Source organism: Protobothrops mucrosquamatus, unplaced genomic scaffold (genome assembly GCF_001527695.2).
Source record: "Protobothrops mucrosquamatus isolate PMUCROS unplaced genomic scaffold, P.Mucros_1.0 scaffold2587, whole genome shotgun sequence".
NCBI classification, from domain to species: Eukaryota; Metazoa; Chordata; class Lepidosauria; order Squamata; family Viperidae; genus Protobothrops; species Protobothrops mucrosquamatus.
In genome coordinates this window covers 46760-67805 of record NW_015388643.1, presented here as the reverse complement: position 1 = coordinate 67805, position 21046 = coordinate 46760, and positions in this window count along the sequence as shown.

Sequence of the window (21046 nt, the reverse complement as noted above, 5' to 3'; positions counted from 1 at the left end):
TATACCATCCAATGAAGCCAAGTCAAGTGGGAACTCATCACTCCAATACTTTAACCACTGCTTTCAATTACTGCTTCATACCCTTTCACTGTTAAGAAAAACAGTGGAATGTTTCACTTGCTTTTAAATTGCATCATATACTTCTGTACAATTATTAAAAGGTAAAGACTTAACGCTGTTGAAGCATTCAAATATTTTCTACTGTATGCAAGAGGTAAGTTGAAGGAACAGGAAATACTTGAATTCCATCAGCTTTAATTAAGTTCATGTTAAAGCTTTCCATACAGGATTTAGATTACAGATAATCCTCGTTGTTCATTTAGTAAGTGTTTGAAGTTATAATGGGGGTTGAAAAAGTGACTTATGACCGGTTTTCACACTTACGACAATTGTAGGATCCCCATGGTCACATGATCAAAATTCAGATGATCCCCTTCTGTGACCTTCTGACAAACAAAGATAATGCACTTAACAACCCTGTTACTAACTCAACAACTTCAGTGATTCATTCAACAATTGTGGCAAGAAAATTCGTAAAATGGAGCAAAACTCACTTAACAAATGTTTCACTTAACATCAGAAATGTTGGGTTTAATTATGGTCGTACTGATGTGAAATAGGTAGACAAATTTAAGATGCTCACCCAGTTAAAAGTAAGGCAAATACGTTTGGGTGGAGATCCTTTTTAGTTGGTCACAAATGAATTTTGGCAAGTTGTCAATTATGACTTTAGTGTATTTCATCTAAATCTCTCACCCAGCCTAGGGTTCGAGTCTACAATACAGCAGACTTATTTTAATTCCTCTGCATAACATATTGGCTGAAGGACAGATATTACCTTATTGAAGTACCAAACTTGCCTGCTTAAATTTCAGGTCTGTTGATTGTAGAGGCACTTTTAGATAAATAAATATTAGCATATATGAAGATTAGGAAAAAAAGTAACAACTTTTACTGAATGTTTTAGACAACATCAATAACACATTTTTGTCCTCCTATGCTTCAGATACTTATACATTGCACTTGAAACCCAAATATTCATAGTATGTTAATTCATGTTTCTCTGAGAATATTTTCCATCCCTATTCTTGTTACTCAAGTTTATTTAGGAAAAAACAATCACAATCTTAAGGTATACTTGATCAAGTAGACTAATTACAAAAATTAAAAGGAAAAATTTTCACTTACAAATGTTATTACATATATTAAACATAAAACCTACCTAAGCTTTCTCTAGAAACATTTCAAAATTGAAATAGATATATCTCTTACCCAAAACGTCTTGCCTATTTTTTATTATATTAAGCGTAAGTAAATATATATAACTTGAAATCTTACTCATCAGATTGTGATCTATTAGTAGCTATTTCATTTCACTATCCTTGCAATTTTTTGCTGACAAGTCCTTTCATCTACTATGGAGAAGACCACATTTTGGGTTTGGAGAAGGCAGTTATTATTAATGGAATCATGCAATACAGAATCTAGCTATTACTTGAAATTATGTTTCATTAGATAGTAAGAGCATGGTATTTTCAGAATCAAAGTAATCTAAAACCATAATTTTAAAAATGAAAGAGAAATTACTTTTAATTTGTATTATCTTCTTATTGTACACTTTGAGCTTTATTGCAAACATTAATTTGATTTTATGACAAAATTAAGCTTCCCCATGAATGGCTAGAAATTACCTGGTGAGCTAAGAAAATGATATTTATTCTCCCTCTCTATACTCATCCGAATATATACAAACACTAGAGTTTATGGAAACTCCACTGGACTCAAAAGCAGAATAGCTCCTTTGGATCCAAATCTATGTTTCTGCATTTTCATTCCCTTTTCTACATATTATTATATGGAATGCAAAAAAAATTTCCATTTTGGATTTATATTTGACGATGGTTTTGCAGTGGTTAGTTAACAAAATTGTAAATCATCTATCTTTCACAGAAATGTTTAAACATTTTTGTGGACTGTATGTCTTACTTTTTATGTATTTATACATGGAGGGCAATAAATCTATTTGTGGTATTCTTTTAATGGAGCAGTTTGCTTGAATTACACTTCTTTCCTGTTTGTAGTTTGTAATTAGTAATTAGAACAATTAAAATCAGGGGCTACTGCCCTTTGAAAATACCTGAGCTAATAATCAATCCTAACCCTAAACTCACAAGTGCCATTTTATTTATTAAATTTATATTTTAAATCAGAAAAGAAAACTGTGATAACCTTTACAGTTTTTAGTTTTAATGTTTCAATATTTCCTTTTTCAAACCCTGAAATAAAGGCCTCTTCTTTGAGTCCTCTCAAACATAATAGTGTGGATGAAAGTGATAGTTTTCTTAGCTTTGGCTCATCAGCTGTCCTCTGCTTTCCCAAGTGCTTACCTTAATATATCTTCAAAAACGAGGCAAATATCCTTTGTTATTTATTATTTCAGGCTTTATAAGCTTTAAATTTTTACTATTGTGTGAATTTAGCATGCTGTTTCAGTAACAAGAATAACAAAAATTGAATTGTGAATAGTTATGCATTAAAAGAAAGTTACCTTTTCTAGATTTTGTTTGGGGAGGGAGGAAGATTTAAAAAGCAATAGCTATAAATTTTATGGAAAAACACTGCAAATAATTCATTATAAGTTCCACTTGTTCTGCTGATCCAGCTGCGCCATAAAGCTCCATGAAGCACACAAAACCATTTTGGTTATTACAAAATTATACTAGTTTTGAGGTTATGAGAAATCACAATCAACATTAAACCAATCTTTCACAATCTCTGTTATCTTCGAAATTTTTTTTGAAATAAAACTGCTGGAAATTTACTTTATACAAATAATACAAAGCTTAACAGCATCTTATCAACTTTATCACACAAACCTAAAATACAGCTTTTACGTATTTCGTCTATCATGAAACTCAAGGCAATTTACCTGAGATTTTGAAGTGGTTTCCCATGTGATTACTTATCAAATCTAGATTGATTAACTTTATATACACTGAGCTTTGGCATTTCTTTATTATTGCTATTTATATTTTTAAATTGATTTGGAAGCCATCGTAACAAATATAGTTTTTAACAATTCAGCACATCAAATTAAATAACCACAAATACTTTTCCTCCCAAAAAAGATTACTTAAATAAACAAATCTTTTAGTTCCTGGAAAAAGTCAGCTTCCAGTTGTACTGGTGGTTTCTAAGGTTTCACAATGATTGTTATTAAAATCCTTCATCTAGACTACTGCTGTCTGTACTTGCCAAAAGATGGCATTAGCAAAATGGTCTACAAAATGATCTTAATAATAAGCACATATGGTCCTTGAGATAAAAAAAATAAAGAGAAGCCTTGAAGATTAAGACCAGCACTGAGGGCAGGGCCTGGAAGAAATAGTTAACTAGTTTAACTAGCACAGAATAGCCTGAATTTTGTTCTATACCAGCCCTTCCATTTGAATTATACTTAAGAGCAATTCCACAAGGGGAAATAAAGCTAGGAGCCCATTATTACATGAATCACAACAGAAAAGTCCAAAATGAATGACTCTAATATGGAAAAAAAAGACTTGACTTCAACCAGATTTTTCAAACTTTGCACTAAACAAGCAGTATTCACAGAATGTAATCTTATTAGAAGACATCTGAGGTAGCAAACATTCTCTGAAACACAATAATTAAAAACAAAGTATCAGTGTTCTTTAACATAATATACTTAGTTCAAATCAAGGACTGATGTTCTTCATCAGAGTTACCACTGGGAATTCATCATGGTTTTAGTCCACTTACATTCATGAAAACAAGATTTCATCATATAGAAATATTCTTTTAAATAAAAGATCCATATTTTCATAAAATAGGTTGGTAGAGGCTTCAGTTGCTGCTTTACTACTCTCCCAACATACCTTACAATCGGTCAATTTGATTTCCCCCCCAAAAGTTCAGAATCATCTAGGGGTGAGGAATTTTGATATAGACGTTAAACTGCAGATGGCAAGTATGCAGTCACCAGAAGCTAAGCCTGACTCAGACACTTAACTGGGAATTGCTTGGGAGAGGAGAAAAGACAGCGTTCATATACACCACGGGTGTCAAACTCGCTGCATCACATGACGTGTCATGACGTATTGCAACTTTTTTTGCATTGCCGGAGATAGGGTGGGCGCGGCCTCTGTATGATGCAACTGGTCCACGGGCCGGCAGTTTGACACCCCTGATATACACCAACCATGGTCTACCTACCCCACCTTCATTTGGCTTCATATGAAATTTGGAGCAGCTAAGGTATTCTGGGGTTTGGTAAACCTAGAAGGGTTTGGCAGGATATACCTGAATGTATATGGTTCATGAATGAAACATATGAAACTGAATAAAATCAATTGTAAAAGAGGGTTGTGTGTGTGCACCTTTGAGTCAGTCTTGATTCTGGTGGCTAAATTAACAAATCCATGCAAGGTATTTTGCAAGATTTTTGGAAGTGGTTTGCCATTGCTTTCTTCCTAGGGCTGAAACAATGTGATTGGGCCAAAGTCACCCAGCTAGCTTCATGCCCAAGACTGAACTAGAATTCACAACTTCCCAATTACTAGTTTGGTGCCTTAACCACTACACTAAATTTGAGCTCTAGAAATGGAGTAGTAGACCATAACTTCAGATTCTTAAAAAGCAGCCCCAGAAGCTTTTCATCTCGCATTTTTAAAAATAGCTCCACATAATTTTCCTACGTTAATTAACAACCAAACCTGTATGTGCTTTCCTTTACACTCATAAGTTTCCTGTTTGAGGGAAAACTTAAGCATGGCAAGCTGTACCCAAGAATGGATTGCTGGAAAATTATAATAAATTGGAAAGTTGGGCAATAACTTGTGACGAGCCTTTTTAAATTGAGTCACATGAATGGCATAATACTATGGAAAGTCTGTTTCCTGATAACAACAGAATGGCAAATCACTTTCCATATGTTTCACAATATATTCCAGTTTCCAGACACTTTGGAAATCTTCTCACACAAACTGCTCTTTCTATGGAAAAACCATGAAGTATTTCCTTTAAGACCATTCATCTGAGTTATATGTGAGTTGTAATTCTAATTACAAATTCTCCAAAGTATTAACCAGAGACTGCATGTTCCCATCATAATAGCTACTCTTTCCATTATTTATTGTGAATTTTTGTGGTAGTGTGTGTATGTTTTGCCTTTTACATATTGATATTTACAATCAGCATCCTGAATTGCAACTAGCAGCTGACTGGCAGCCAATGCAATTCCTGAAGATGCACAATCATTGCTGGAGATATTGGAACATATTCCTCATTTTCTGGACTAATACTTTGTAATTTGCAAAGCGCCTTTGGTAACCCTATGCAGAACCCATTACAGTAATCCAAACAAAATGACTAGGGCATGAGTGACTATCAGTAATGCATCCCACTCCCATAGTCCCAATTGATGCAAACAATATATTAAAAGCAAATGTTTACTTCACATTCACCTGGCTAACAGTAATACGCAAAATTTTTAAACAGTAAATACACCTCTGGCATATTGTTTCTAAATAAAAGGACCGTGTAGACTCCATTGGTTCACTAACACCACAGTTGCATTTGAATGTAATGTAAATCTATTGTTTAAATGCAGGGATGAGCAGCCTGAGGTCCTTCAGATCCTGTTAATTCCTTGGCAATTTGAGGATGAAGAATGATTGGCACAGAAGTCTAATAATTGGAGAACAAATTGCACCTCTCTGGCTTGAGAATGAGAATCAGCCTGGCTTGGACCTTCTCCCCTCTGCTTTCATTTATAAAGATAAATAAGTTTACCATTTAAATCAGATTAGCTGAAAGAAACTAAAGTTATAAATAGTTTGTTTCAAATCATTACACCTTGCTTGAACAGAAAAAACTTCCCTATTTCTTAAACCTTATGTGAAGGGTAAGTAATATATGAAGGGCTGGGGATTCCAACTTGGCTCCCTGGTCTTCTAGAGGGCCAAAGGTCATACAGTGATGCTTTGATATCACATTCTTCAGCCCATTTTTTCCAAAATGGAATGGAAATGGGAGGCTTTCATGAGAAAACCATTTACTTCCTCAATATTAAACTCACCTCTCCTAACAAAAAAAAAACCCCTCCCAAAAAAACCATAAGCTGTACTGCAGAAACACATAAATTGAATTGCTAAATTTCTGTGACACAATTGGGTGTTGCAGGATTACAGGTTGCCTGCCTCTGTATTTACAGTTTTACTCTGGCTAGCTGTGAAAGATTAACAGCCCTCCAGATGGCACATAGTAGCTTTAAGAATTGTTTTACATGAGATGATGTGTGTAGCTACTGTTGTTTTTTTGCTGAAAAATAAAAGGAAAGCCAACATATTACAGTGGTTTAGGTACTGGACTGGCACCAAAAAGACCAAGGTTCAAACTACGCGCAACATGGAAGCTGGCTGTCTAACTTTGAACCTGCCATTCTCTCTTAACCCAATATACCTCCAAAGGTTTGTTAATGAGGAAGGAGTGCTATTTCCAAACCTCTGAGCAAGAATTTAATGTAAATCTAACAAATAAATGAATAAACTTCCTTTTGTAACTTTCTTCAGGTATTAAGCTGTTAGTTATAGGTGAACAGAAATGTATCTTTGTAAATTTCCACATAGATGAATGCATCATGAATTCAAGTGAACATGACACAGAAAGGAAATATCATTCTTTTCCTCCTGTAGTTTTTAGATAGCTGCAGAGAATATAATCATGTTTTATACCCCTGATGTAAAAACATTGTGCATTAATTTATTTGGCTTCCATGATCCTCTGTAAGAGTTTTAAAATATTAGATAGTAAAAAGGCATCTAACTTATACTAATATGCCTGTTACAAAGGGAGCAGCATAAATATCAAGCCTACCAGGCCTTTCATTTACTAATATTTGTTAAAATAGACTGATCTTATAAACAACAATGAGCAAAAATAACTAAACATCACTAATTATTTCAACAGATAGTAGCATCCTGACACCTAGCCAAACTCAGATTATTTCAAAAAACAGGATTGTACCTACATAGTACTTGAATGAAAGACAATGTGGCAATCCTGATTAGGAAAGAATATGTGTTGTGTGCATGGATTCCAAACAAAAGGGAAAAAAAGAGAAGGACAGATCTCCTTTGTACTGTAGCTAAGAAAAATACATGGATATATCCATAGAGTCAGCAGGAGCTGAAGTAAATTTTAAGGGCGCTTTACCTTCTAAATTTATTCATGTTTATTACATTAAACATTTTCATTTATAATACCCCTAAATAATAAATACAAATTAAAATAGTGATTCAGATAATGTAATAGATAATAGATTTCAAGGGCTACCACCCACCTGAGAAGGTAGGACCTCGTTATTATACAAATATTGTGCATGTTGGCCTTAGCCGAGTCTTAGCAAAAATATTGGTCTTTAAATAAAAATTTCAAAAGCTGTATAAACAACATTTGTGAACCAATTTCTGGTATATTTTTATATTGCTTCCACAAGTCCAATTATTGTTAATACAAGTCTATGTATTTATGTCAGCACTAACATAGAGTAAGCTTGTAGTACAGAAACCTATTATTACTATTTTGGTTGGCTGCACAATCAGAATATTTAGGCTGGATTTGGTATTTTTGTCCACCTATTGAGTCCTTCCCAAAGATCTGGGATAGGCAGATGTTGCTCTTTGATAGTGTTAGTTATTGTTATTATAGTTTCTTTTTGTCCTGCCTTTATTTTTTTTACAAGTAATTCAAGGAGATGAACATAATTAATACATCTTTCTCTTCCTATTTTCCCCACAACAACCCTGTAAGATGAATTAGGCTGAGAGAAAGTGACTGGTAGTTGGTATTGGTATGTTGGTGACATATTAGTATGTAGGTTCAATGCAGCATAATTATGGTGGGCTGGATAATTATTGTGTTCGTTGCATAGTTTAGCAAATGGTTTCAGTAACATAATGGAATTCAGTATCTTACTCTCAGTTGTTTTAGTAATTCTTTCCCATTTTCAATGGAAGAACAATTATTCATCTAATAAGTTACATTCTTTCATTTTTTTAACTTCGGTTCTTTATCCAGATGTATACATCTTGCTTAAAGTATTCACCCATATCTTTCATTAATAGAAAATACAAAATATAATTGCTAGGACCACTTTTAACGTATACTTTTTTAGCTGATTCCTAATTTCTTATATGCAAACAAAGAACTGTTGAAAGAAATAATTCAATTATTAAATAAATAAATTTCACAGCCTTTAATTACAAATGTTAAGGCACTAGAAATAAAAAAAGTTTGTGACTGCTGCCATTTTTCTAACTAGGCAGAAGTGAATTTAAAGGATTATTTCTCTACAAATATTATAGTTTATTCTTTTAAATTTCCAAATGATCGTCACAAATAACTAAAAAAATATCAACCTATTAGAACTTCCAATAAAGAAATATTTATACTCAAAACATACTGCACTGTCTTAAAATTAATCTAATTTTAATTTTAAAGAATTAAATGTTTATCTAGTTAGCTATTTTTTTTCAAACTCTGCCCTACATTTTCCCATAGAAATGGAACGTGTAGCTATTTAAAACAAACACCCAATTCTATAAATAGTTTCTTAATTACAACATACAGATCAAATTTTCAAGCTTGCATCATTGCTACCAGAGTCAATGCCAATTATGTCAGAAGTGCTTCAAGTGATCCTGTATCCACTCCCAGGCTGTAAAGCTTTTTTCTCATACTACCATAGCTACAAATCCTATGTTTGCAGTTGATTTCTATTTACTTCTAAAGTAGATGTACAATTGCAATACAAACAACAAAAACAAGCAGTGCATTGCTTTCAGACAATTCCATGTTGATTCTTGTTGAATCCTATCTTCTACCGATAAATATCTGCATTTAGATTGTTTTTATTATTGTAATGTAATATTGTGCATATAAGTAGGAGTGAACTTTGCATGAGTTGCTGGGTTGATGAGTTTGCATGCTCTTTTTCCTCTTCTTCTCTGACTGGGAGAAGATGTAATTTGAACTGATTGCTTTAGCTGATTCCTAATTTCTTATGTGCAAACAAAGAACTGTTGAAATAAATAATTCAATTATTAAATAAATATACTTCACAGCCAATTGTTTTTTCTGGCTCCTTTAAGAAAACATTTTAACACAAAGTTGGAAATCTGCTGAAGAAGAATTAATACTGGTTTATTTCTCTAGCTTTATTAGGAACAGAGTTTGAACTTAGATGCATTGTTCATGTATTCAGTGCTAAATTCTGCTTTGCTTTATATATAAATCTTCTGGATCTCTGCTGCCACACTGGGTAAATTTTAAAACCCTAGTAGCAATTATTTTTCTGCAGCATATTGTTAATTCAGAGAACCCCCAATATAATATAAAAAGCAAGGAACTTTGCATGTACCAAATGTGGAACTTTGACTGCCATGACACAACTTAGGCTAGCTTGTCTGTTTCATTTCCGATATTACTAAAAGCTACTGTCCAAATTATTACACAAAAGAAGATTTTGAAAAGCTATTTGAAGCAAGTATGACGGCAACATTTATCCCTTCTAGCTAGAATTAAATTAGTTCTAAATATAATTTAGTACAAAAGAGCTGTTATTTAAAAAGTTTGGTATGCATTCAGTAAATTTTCTGCTTATCATTTTAGCTTCAGAATTTTTAGTATTGTTCTTAGATATTTTATTTTATTTATTTTTTTATTCTTTATTTGCCATTCCAGAAAAAATTAGTTATAATTTCATTATTTTATGTATAGCACTGCCATTAAAATAATAATAAAGTGTTACTCTATGGCATTTATTCTATTAAGTGCCATTAAAGGAATGTCTCTCTAGAGAACAGAGCTTCACTGTACCTGCTATCTACCCATTGATCTTTTATCATGTTATATGATACTGCAAAGAATGGAGACTAGCTGGTACAAAGAAATAAGTGGAATAATCTTCTTATAACTTCAAATGGAAACTCAGAACCATAAAAAACGCAAAGCTATAAATAGAATCCAAGAATCCAAAGTATGTTAATGATACTTGGGAGAATTTCTTCAGATTTCCTCAATTATCCCTTTAACCTCTATACAATAAAGTTGAGGCAATCAAAAATAAAAAAGAAGAGGAACCTGGCAGATAGATTAGTTTGAAAGAAAAAAGTTATAAAGGAAGAAAAGATTTTAAATACAAAGCAAGGGACTTAAAGTGAACACATTTCCACTTTCTATTCATCATTTCTCTGTAATATTCCCATATTATTTTAATTATAATTTTAAAATATTTCCCAAAATATTTGTCAAAAACTATATTTCTCAACACTGATGTAGTTACTCAGGCTTATCTTGCTGTAATTCTGTTCCTAACAATTTCCTAACTAACAATTTCCTAATACAATAAATTTAAAACTATCATAAGATTAAAATTAGGATGAAAACATTAAAATAAATGCCAAGAATGGGCAGACTCATTATCCTCCACAGGTGAAACACCCATTATTCCACAGGAGAGCTAGATCTTCACTATTACCCTCTGAAATGTCAATAGGGATAAGGCCATACTTGTCTCTGAAAATAAACGGTACTAGAATAAGGAAGCCTTCACCAAGAGGGCTTATCTCCAAGGCATTCCTCTGGCCAACTTTCCCTGGGGCAGCACCTACCGTGTTTCCCTGAAAATAAGACCCGGTCTTATATTTTTTTTGCCTCCCAAAGAAGCATTAAGTCTTATTTTGGGGGGATGTATTTTTCCCCCACTGTCCCGCCTCGCGGCAGCAACACCACCTGCCCCCATCCAGCAGGAGCCTGCATGGCCATTGGCCCACTTCTTCTGCGGCCACTTGCCGCCACTCACACGTGTCGCCCCCAGCCTTCGTTTTGCCAACTTCAGGAAAGGCCCCTGCAGCCCAGAACAGAGCTCCAGATTGACACGTGCACCACCCATGGCCTCTCTTTCACCGGCAGAGGCCTTCAGGAAAAGGTCTCTGCCAGCGAAACGGAGGCCAGAGGTGATACGCACAATTGGTGGCAAGAGGCTGCAGAAGTGGGCTGGCGGCTGCCACACAGGCTCCTGCTGGACAGAGCTGTTGGTGCTGCCGTCGCAAGGCAGGCGTTGGGGTGTGGGAAGCCTGGCTGTGGCAGTCCTGAGGTAAGCGGGTGTGGGGCGCATGGGGCAGCTCAACCCCAGCATGATTTTTAGGCATCTCGCAACCTTGTGCAACCAGATGGTGGGGCAGTGGGCGGGGCCTTAACTAGGGCTTATTTTGGGGGTAGGGCTTATATTAGGTGCACGCATAAAAATCAAGCTAGGTTTTATTTTCAGGATAGGTCTTATTTTGGGGGAAACACAATATAAGATGTGTTATTATTCTCATTGGATTGATAGAATTCACTTGTACTAGGCTAGCATCTTTAATTGACCTTAGAAGCCAACCAGTAAATAAAAAGAGGTATCATATGCAGGATCCAATCGGGTTGGTCACTGGGACCAGAGGTTTAGTCTGCTGAGCTTTTGGACTCATGCTAGAGGTCAACTTCAGGGAACTTCTCTCTAGCAGAGTGTGTGCTTTGGGCTATTCTGTGTGGTATTTTTATGGTGCCTGTTGTATGTGGCTTTTTAGATGCCGATTGGGGTATTGATGGCTGGCTATTAAGTTGTTGGCTGTTGTTTCCTTGTTTTGCCAAGCCCTCATCTCTTAAGTACTTGATAAGGTGGTGGTAAATCAGCACTCCTATTGACTGAACAGGGGCCCGTTTCCCAGGGTTCAAACACTTTCCTGGCTGTTTTTGTGTCTGCTCATCCAACAATCTTAGTAGCTGCAAAACTGAATGTATGTCCTTATTCATTGCAATGTGAAGCTATCAATGAGTTTTGGTCTCCTTGTCTGACCACTTGTTTGTGTTGTTACAATGTGGTGGTTAGCTTCCTTTCCATCTGTCCTGCACAGCCCATGGGCAATCCATGCAGGGGTCTGATAGATTACATTGGAAGTATCTCCCACCTTCAATGTAATCTATTGGATCCCCTGCATAGATTGCCCGTGGCTATGTAGGACAGTTAAGGAAGAAGCTAACCATCACATTGTAACACTACAAACGAGTGGTCAAACGAGGAAACCTGAACTGATAGCCTCCCACTGCAATGAACAAGGACATACATTCAATTTTGCAGCTACTAAGATTGTATTGTAAGATTGTATTGTATTGAGCTTATTGTCAGTCCCACCAGGTAGGCTAGACTAGGAAATCAACTCTATAGGAAGGCTATAATTACTTTTACTGAGAGTGACTACAATAAGAGAATCTGCCTCCTTTTTATATTCTTGAGAATTAGGAGATATCCCTGTGAACACCTTCTGAATACTTTGTTGTGGATTTAAAATGTATTCCCCCTCATTGCTTCAGTAACAGAGCTTCCTGATCTCCATCAATGTCATCTTAATCACTCACCTCATTCAAGATCCATTACAACAGACATGTCAAACTCATGACATCACGTGACGTCGTGCAACGTATTGGGACAGTTTTGCCATTGCTGGCAATGGGGTGGGTGTGGCTTCCGCATGATGCATCCAGCTCACAGGCCGGCAGTTTGACACCCCTGCATTACAATAAGAGCAACCAATACAGTCTCAGAGGCATACCCAGGACTGAATCCCAACTAAAAAGGGTTCAGATAATTTGCTTCATCAAGAGCCCTATACAATTCTGTTCCACCACCTTTACCTCAAAAGAGATACACCAGAATTCATCTGGATAACAGCTGGTTATCATTGCCTCTTGCAGAAAGATGGCACCACCCTCATTACCAAAGAAAAGTTCACCACAGCTTCAATCTGTTACTTCCCTGACAATTTTCACAAAGTGGATAGGAAGCGATTTAGTCTATGGGGGCAGAACTAAAACCCATTTTCTCTATCAATAAGTTTGAATCAAAATCAGATGACTCTACAAAAAAAATCATAACTGTCAACAGATATTGACCAGCTAACTTTTAGCCCTAAAATTAGAATTAATTCTAAACAATCTATAGATGAAATTACTGCAGAAAAGTATTTGTATTCTGCCACTCTTTCTACTTCTGTGAAGGTGTAAAGCTCCTAGTTATGTCGAGTCATATATACTTTGGGTTTATGGTCAGCAACAGGTCTCCCTTCTATCACTTCATCGCATTAAATCAAGGCAATCTATGAATGTCCAAACAGTGAGAACCTGATTTTGCAAAGAGGAATATCATCTGTATTATCTTAGTTTGGGTACCATGGGCCAGTTGTGTCCTCTCATCTGTTTTGGATGACGGTACTATAGATTTATTTTAGATAGATCTTGCATTAAGTAGCTCTAGCCACAGCCCAATAATCCAAATAGGCATCTCATACTGTATATGAGACAAGGCACTGGGTGTCAGCAGGATTAAACCATCAAGGTTGCTTCCCCCATATTATCTATTTCTCTCCACCCTTCACCATCTCAATTCTATTTCTCTTCCATTCTCTTCAGCCAGTGCATTTCCGGGCCGGATGCGTTATGGCAAAACTGCGCCCACCCCATTGCTGGCAATGGAAAAAAGTCGTGATACATTGTGACACATCACGTGACGTTGCGAGTTTGACACCTCTGCTCTAGGGCTACATAGACCTCAGCACAATTTCTCTGTGGCTACTTCCAACAGTCAGTCAGCATCTACTGCACCACATAACCAATCCGTCTCACCCGATATATCCACCTCCATATTTCCTCTCCCTAATTCTTAACTCTGCTTTTCCTGAGTTTAAAGGGAACATAGCATGTACTCTCACTCTTACAGAAAGCATATAGTCATTCCTGTTCCCTCACCTGATGGACTGTTCCAATTCCTCTTTCAATCCTTCTTTATGACTGTGGAAATCCAACCTGCTTTCCAACAATTAACCCACAAAATCCTCAAACTTGGGCTGATCCAAACCCATCTCTATCATTCTGTGACAAATAAGAGGTACGTGACTCCTCTCAAAATTCATAATACAGTTCCTCAAGTCAAATGGCTGCTCATTTTCACTGTTGAGGCTTGGATTTGATAGTAGTTTGTAGCTCCAAGTGGTGGCAGTCTGTCTGAACATGGTATTTGCCACAATATAAGGTACTGTAGTGGCCATGATGCTGATCCCTTGTGCCATATCTGTTACCCATGAAGACATCACTATAAAACATACCTGATGATTCTCAAATTGCCTCTGCTCACAAGCACCCTGAAGACCTACAGGGCTCCCCACTTGATCAGATTCTCAACCTCTCTCTTCATTCTCATGCTGTATTCCATCACTACTTCTTCCCATATTCTTTACAGTTCCTCTGCTGACCATCTTACAACACCAAAGCTCTAAAGGCCACCCATACTACTTTCATTTCTTTTGGATTCTCTTTCAACTGTTGCTTCTAGAACAAAAACCTCTGGATTACAGTGCTATAAACAGCCATTATATGGCTAAATAATATTTTTCCAGGTTAACTGAAAGCCTCTGCTATTGAGTGTTTTAAACTTTAAATAAATAAAAATAAAAAGATTAAACAGTTCTGAAACCTTTCTTCTTATATTCTTTGCATGTGTGTGTGTGTGTGTGTGTGTGTGTGTATACATATATGCAGGGCTTTTTTTTGTCATAGAACGCCTGAAATGGAGTTCCGGCACCTTTTTTGGATGGAACCTTGTAGGGTAGGCAAGGTGGATTGTATGACATGTGTGAGTTCCGGCACCTTTTTTTTTTTTTTTTTTTTTTTTTTTTTTTTTTTTTTTTTTTTTTTTTTTTTTTTTTTTTTTTTACAAAAAATGCACTGCATATATGTATGTATTTATGTATGTACCTGTATATACCTGTACGTATGTGTGTGTGTACACGCACACACATAAAGTTAACTAGTAATTATTTTTGAGGGGTAGAAATTCTTACAAAATAATTTTCAAAGAAAGTAAGTATTCCACTCAGTGCTTTTTTTCTATAATAAAAAAAAAGGTGCCCGAACTCACACACGTCATACAACCCGCCTTGCCTACCCTACAAGGTTCCATCCAAAAAAGGTGCCGGAACTCACACATGTCATACAAGCCCTGATTCCACTAAATAAACTTCCAGGTTTTATAAAAACTGGGTTTTTAAACCAACTTCTTTGGAAGAAAGTTTACCAAACAAGTGGTGTTATTTCACCCTCTTGTGGTAGATCCTGGAATGATTTCATTTTTAAGTCTTGAACAGCATGGGATTCTTAACAACACAGCTTATACCGTGGCTTACTTAAGGTTTCCAAGTTTTTTTTATTGTCCTTTACATCCTAATTAAAGCATATAAAAATTATTCACTCAGAGTGAATCTTAGGTTATTTCTTAAAACCTTAAGTCTTCTAAGCTGTATAGTGAGCTGTTTCAAAGTAATTATATGGAAATTAAAATATTCCATTGGTTCAAATCTCTTCAGAACAATCTCACTGGTAAGAAGTATGAAGTGGTATGCTGAGAAGGCAGGAATGTGCATTAAATTGATGCCTCCCCCTCGCCTTTTTTCCCCTTACTGATCTTTGCAATCTAACTGTATGGTCACAAGATTTTTAAGGCGAACAAAAGGTCTTTAATTCATGTGGATGCAGGGCCACCTCTAATTTGCTGCCTAAATGCTATTTTTAGGGTTCTGCAACCACAAAAATATTGACAGCAATGGGTCTTTTAATTCTGATGGGAGGGGAGAGGATAACTCTCCCATTCTAATTTTGTGAAGTAATGTATCTGAGGGCTAGAGCTATTCTGTTCAGCTAAACTCTTGAGCATATTTTCCTGGGGGGAAAATGGTAGTGTATCTTATTTTCTATTCGACAAAAAGGATACGGGCATGAAAGGTAATTTCTTAAAATATTCATGAGCCACTGAACAATAAAAGTGGCTTGCCAAATTAGATGGAAAATTTTCTCAGATATTAATCTGGGAGTAGGACCGACAGCAGTGTTATAGCGCAAAAAAAAAAAAAGTGTATAGAAGCTAGTGTGTTTCTTCAGCAAAAGCCAGAGAATATGAATTGACAAAGTTGATTAAATGGAGCAAAGTAGCCTTAGTGAGAGTGCGGATCTTTTTTTTATATATATATACATTGCAGTTGTATATCATGAGGGCATATGATTATGAATAGTTTTGAATTGATAATTAATGACTTAGCAAGTGGAGGATTCAAATCATTAAACAATGGCAATATTATCCAAAAAGTCAATTGATTTTTTTTTGATATTGAACATAAATATATTTATTTGGCAAATAACTGCTCCAGTGTACAGGTAGTCCTCAATTTATGACAATTGAGCACAACATTGCTGTTGTTAAGTGAAACATTTGTTAAGTGAATTTTGCCCCATTTTATGACTTTTGCCACAGTTGTTAAGTGAATCTGGCTTCCCCACTGACTTTGCTTGTCAAAAGGTCATAAAAGGTGATCACATGATCCCGGGACACTGCAACCGTCATAAATATGAGTCGGTTGCCAAGCATCTGAATTTTGATTACATGAGCATGGGGATGCTGCAATGGTTATAAGTGGGGAAAATGGTCTTAAGTCACTTTTTCAGTGCCGCTGTAACTTTGAACAGTCACTAAATGAACTGTTGTTATGTCGAGGATTACCTGTATTCTCCCTCCACTGAAGCATATCTGTAAAGTAGCAATGTAGCATATCCAGAAGTGGTCAGCACATTAATTTCCAATTCTTAAATGAGGTGAGAACCAATCTCTCTCTTTCCAATGCAACATAACAAATTATCAATTCACCAACTAGAATCTAATCTCGTTGGAAAAATTAAAAATAAGCATAGAAGAGATGGTATTCCATTGATTTTATTCATGAAGGAATGCCAAGATTAGAAGGCTCAAAGATTTTCTCTGTTATGCTGCCATAGCATTCTGGGCATCCTATTTTGCCCAGCAGTTTTTCCTTCCTAACTATGGGAGGAGTCAAAAGATTCTTATCCAACTCAAAAGATGTTCCTGGATGCACACCATCCACGCAGAAGGAGCAGCTGACACTTCAACCAAACTGTTGCCTTTAAGAATGCCTAAAGTAAGAATTTCAGGCGTCCTTGGCACGCTTCTTTTTCCGAAGGGCATGAACGTTCCCGTTAGGGAATATTCACGACCACGAAAAAGACCCTTTCGGCTGCTAACCCTTATATTCACAGTGCAGCGTTCCTGGTCCACGGCAGCAGCTGTATTGCCTTCCAGATGTTCACCTCCTGCGGGGCCATCTGCAACCGCGGATGGCTGGTCCTGGACGGCGGTCAGGCCTGCCTTTCGGCCGCTCTCTCGAGGCCATGATCCTCCTCTCGGCCTGATCCGTCAGTCCTCTCGCGGGCAGACACCCGAAACATGCGCGTACACACGACCACCCCCCATCCACCCCCGCACTCCGAAGCGGGGCGGCTTCCCCACCCCGCCTTTTCCCACCCGCTCGCCTTTCCCGTCGGTTCACCCACCCTGCACGGGCCATCGGCGAAGAAGACGGCCAACGGCAGGTTGCAGGCGATCAGCGCATGGGGCAGATCGTGCAGCGAGACCGTCTCCATGTCGATGAAGTTCCAGTCCGTATCAACCACCGCCGCTTCCGCCTCCCGCTCCGCCGCCTTTTCGTCGCTTTCTGGCTGCGTCTCGGCAACGGCAACTGCTGTCTTTGCGTCTTCTGCGGTTGCCGCAGCCCTCTTCTCGCCTTGCTCGCCTTCTTCCTCGTACGGCTTCGCCTGCTCTTGCCAGCCGCCCCCCCGATCCTCCATGCCGAGGGGAGGGGAGGAGCCAGTGGGTGGCAACAAATGTGCTCGGGTTGGGCCCAGCTGAGGTAGGAAGAAGCAAGGATTAGCGTCGTCGCCGCCCTCCTAAAATTAACCCCCTCGGCCCTTGAGGTCGAATGGGCGTCACGTCAAGGCCTGTCCCGAGCCAATCAAGCTCCTGGACTCCGCTTCAACAGGTTACCTATCGCGAAGCGTCTCGGCTCCACAACAACCATTTTAGGTGAGGGCACTGCCCACTTTGCTTCTCCGCCCCTTTCTCGGTTCCCTGCTTCGCAAAAAGGGTAGAATTGGTCTCCCACCCCCTGCACCGAGAATCTCCTTCGCTTTCATTGCATAGACGCAAGTAATTACGAGTCCCGAAGGCTTTTTCTTTTTTTTTACATGAATGGGAAAGGCAGGTAATATGTGCAGGTCATTACTGAAGCTTAAAGCTGCATTTAAGTTATTTATTTAGTTCTTAACCTAATGAGACTGAGACAGCCACTCAAACATTTTCTATATAGTGTAAGGCTGTTTTCAAACGTTGGTCATTGCCTGAAAAAACTCTTATAAAGATGCAAAGCCTTCTTGGGGTGCTGTATATTAAGTTCACTACAACAGCTTTTTGTAAAGATGCTCAATTACAATTAAATTGCAGTCCTTATCCTCACTCATTAGCAGAGTTGCACAGCACAACTTTTCCTTTACTATGGACCCCCTTTAAATATCTTTTGTGGCCACAGACCATGGCCATGGACTCCCAAGACTTAACTCAAGATTTAAATTATAACATTTCTTCAAGTCTTTGTGGACCCCCTATGATGACATTGTGCCCCCCCAGGGGTCCGCGGACCACAGGTTGAGAGCTGTGGCTGACACATTTGTATCTTACCTTTTTTTTGTATCCCCTCCCACAATAATAACTATGTGAACGTGGTTAGAGCTAAGAGCCAAGTCACTTGGCCAGTGAGTTTCCTTGGCAGAGGGTTGATCTGAACCTGGGTGACCCTGGTCATAATCCATAATTATTGCGTCATAGTTCCTGTGACTATGGAGATCCTCAATTATCTAGGTCATAGTTGTCCCAAAGATGCTTTTCCAAAACGCAACTGAACTTTCTTGGGTTTTTTTTCCCCTTGAAAATGTTTTGCTTCTCATCCAAGAAGCTTCCTCAGTTCATCAGCTCAGATGGAAAAGACCAAGAAAGTCCAGTTGTCTTTGGCACATAGTTTCTATGACTATCAGAAGGGCAGGGAGAGGGAAGTAATGGCAATCAGTTTGAATAGTTTTAAGACATAGGTGGTTTTTTTTTAAAAAATTAGATGGAATAAAAATAAGGTACATGTAGGCAAATCCATGGCTACAAATCATGAAGTCTAGGTATCTGAGGCAGTAAGCCTCCTTAGCAGTTGCTAGGGAACAAGCGTGGAGCCCTGATGAGAGCCTGACTACACTGGGAACCATTCTTTTCTAGACATCAGATACCACTTATTTACATATGATACCTCATTCTGTCTATTTTCTTCAGAGAAATCATTGTATTAATATTTCTGGACTAATATTTAGGTAAGCATTCTAGGCAGAGGTACTTCCAAGATATCTGTGGGAGGGTCTGATCACCAAATCCAATGCTATCTGAAGAAAATATTGAGACGTTTCTTAATTCAGAATAATATGTACTGCATTGTTAGATATTAATACCAATGGAATATTGATCCTTCTGGAATGCTCTAGATGCTAATAATTAACTTGTAAGTTATTAATAAAGCCTGTGCAACAGAACCTTAATATATTTATTTTGAAGCAAGTCAGGCAAATTTCAGAGCAGAGAGAGAACAAACTGGAGGGAGAGCAGCTTAAATTGGATAAACAGACTATCAGAATATCACGGATGATCAAATACTACCATCTAGTGGTAGTTGGTGAAATATGACAAATGGTGAAATATACAGACAAATGAAAATTTGTTTATGCCAGAGATGTTCCATATGAATAGGCTAGGCTAGGCCGGGCTGGGCTGGGCTAGGTTATTTTTATTGATCAAAGAATTTATCTCTGATGCATAAGCTGTGAGTATATATACAAGCAAGAAAGTGATAAATTATAAATCATAAGACAATCATAAATCATAAAATACAACCAACGAAGTGATAGTCATAAGATATCAATAGGAGTAGGTAATACGAAAGACGAGGAGGATAATAGTAATGCAGTCCTGCTACATAGTTAGATATCCTTAGGCCTAGATAGTGCTGTGGGAATTATGTGTTTAGCAGAGTGATTGCATGGCGGCGGGGGGGCTGTATTTGTGTCTAGTTGTTTTGGCATGCAATTCCCTGTAGCGGCGTCCTGAGGAGAGAAGTTGAAATGGTTTATGTCCAGAATGTGAGCATTCTGTAGATATGTTCTCTTTCTATCTCATGCAGTATACAACCCGTTGCAGTCTGCGCCTGTCCTGTTTAGTTGCTACTAGGCAGTTATAGAAGTACAAATGACAGACTCAATAATTCCTCTGTAGAATTGTATCAGCAGCTCCTTGGGCAGTCTGCACTTTCTCAGTTGACACAGGAAGAACATTCTTTGTTGTCTCTATTGTTGATACTGTGTTGCCTAATATTGTAAGAGGTGGTAGAATAGGAGGGCTCTTCCTAAAATCTACTATTATCTCTACAGTTTTAAGTGTGTTCAGTTCTAGATTGTTCCGCCTACAGTACAGGGCCAGTTGTTCAACCTCCCATCTGTATGCAAACCAATGACTGTTGTATCAGCTGCAAACTTCAGTACCTTATTACACATGGCCACCAGCACTGGGAGTTTTTTTGTAGCGCAGACAAATGGCTGGAAGACATGTCCAGTGTATCTTATGAACAATTGGCCAGATATTTCATAGATAAAGTTGCTGATATTGGCTGAAAGCTGGAAAGTTGATGGTTAGAATCCAAGCAATTGATATGTTGGTGTCCTGCAGTATTATCAGGGAGATACTGTATTTGAGCCTATGGATTTTGAGAAAGTGGATAAGGTCCTCTGTGATCCTGTCTCCTGTTGGGAAGTGTTGTGATTCCGTGCCAGCCTGTGTTCCCAACAGCTGAGTCTGAGGAATCTGAGGAGGAGGTGGAGGAGGCCTTTGAGGGGCCGTCAGGGTCAGAGGGAGGCTCTGATGAATTACAGGACTCACGGCTTGATGAAGAGCCTGGCCCCTCCAGTCGTGTTTCTGATGAAGCTCAGCTGTGTGAGGAGCATGAGTCAG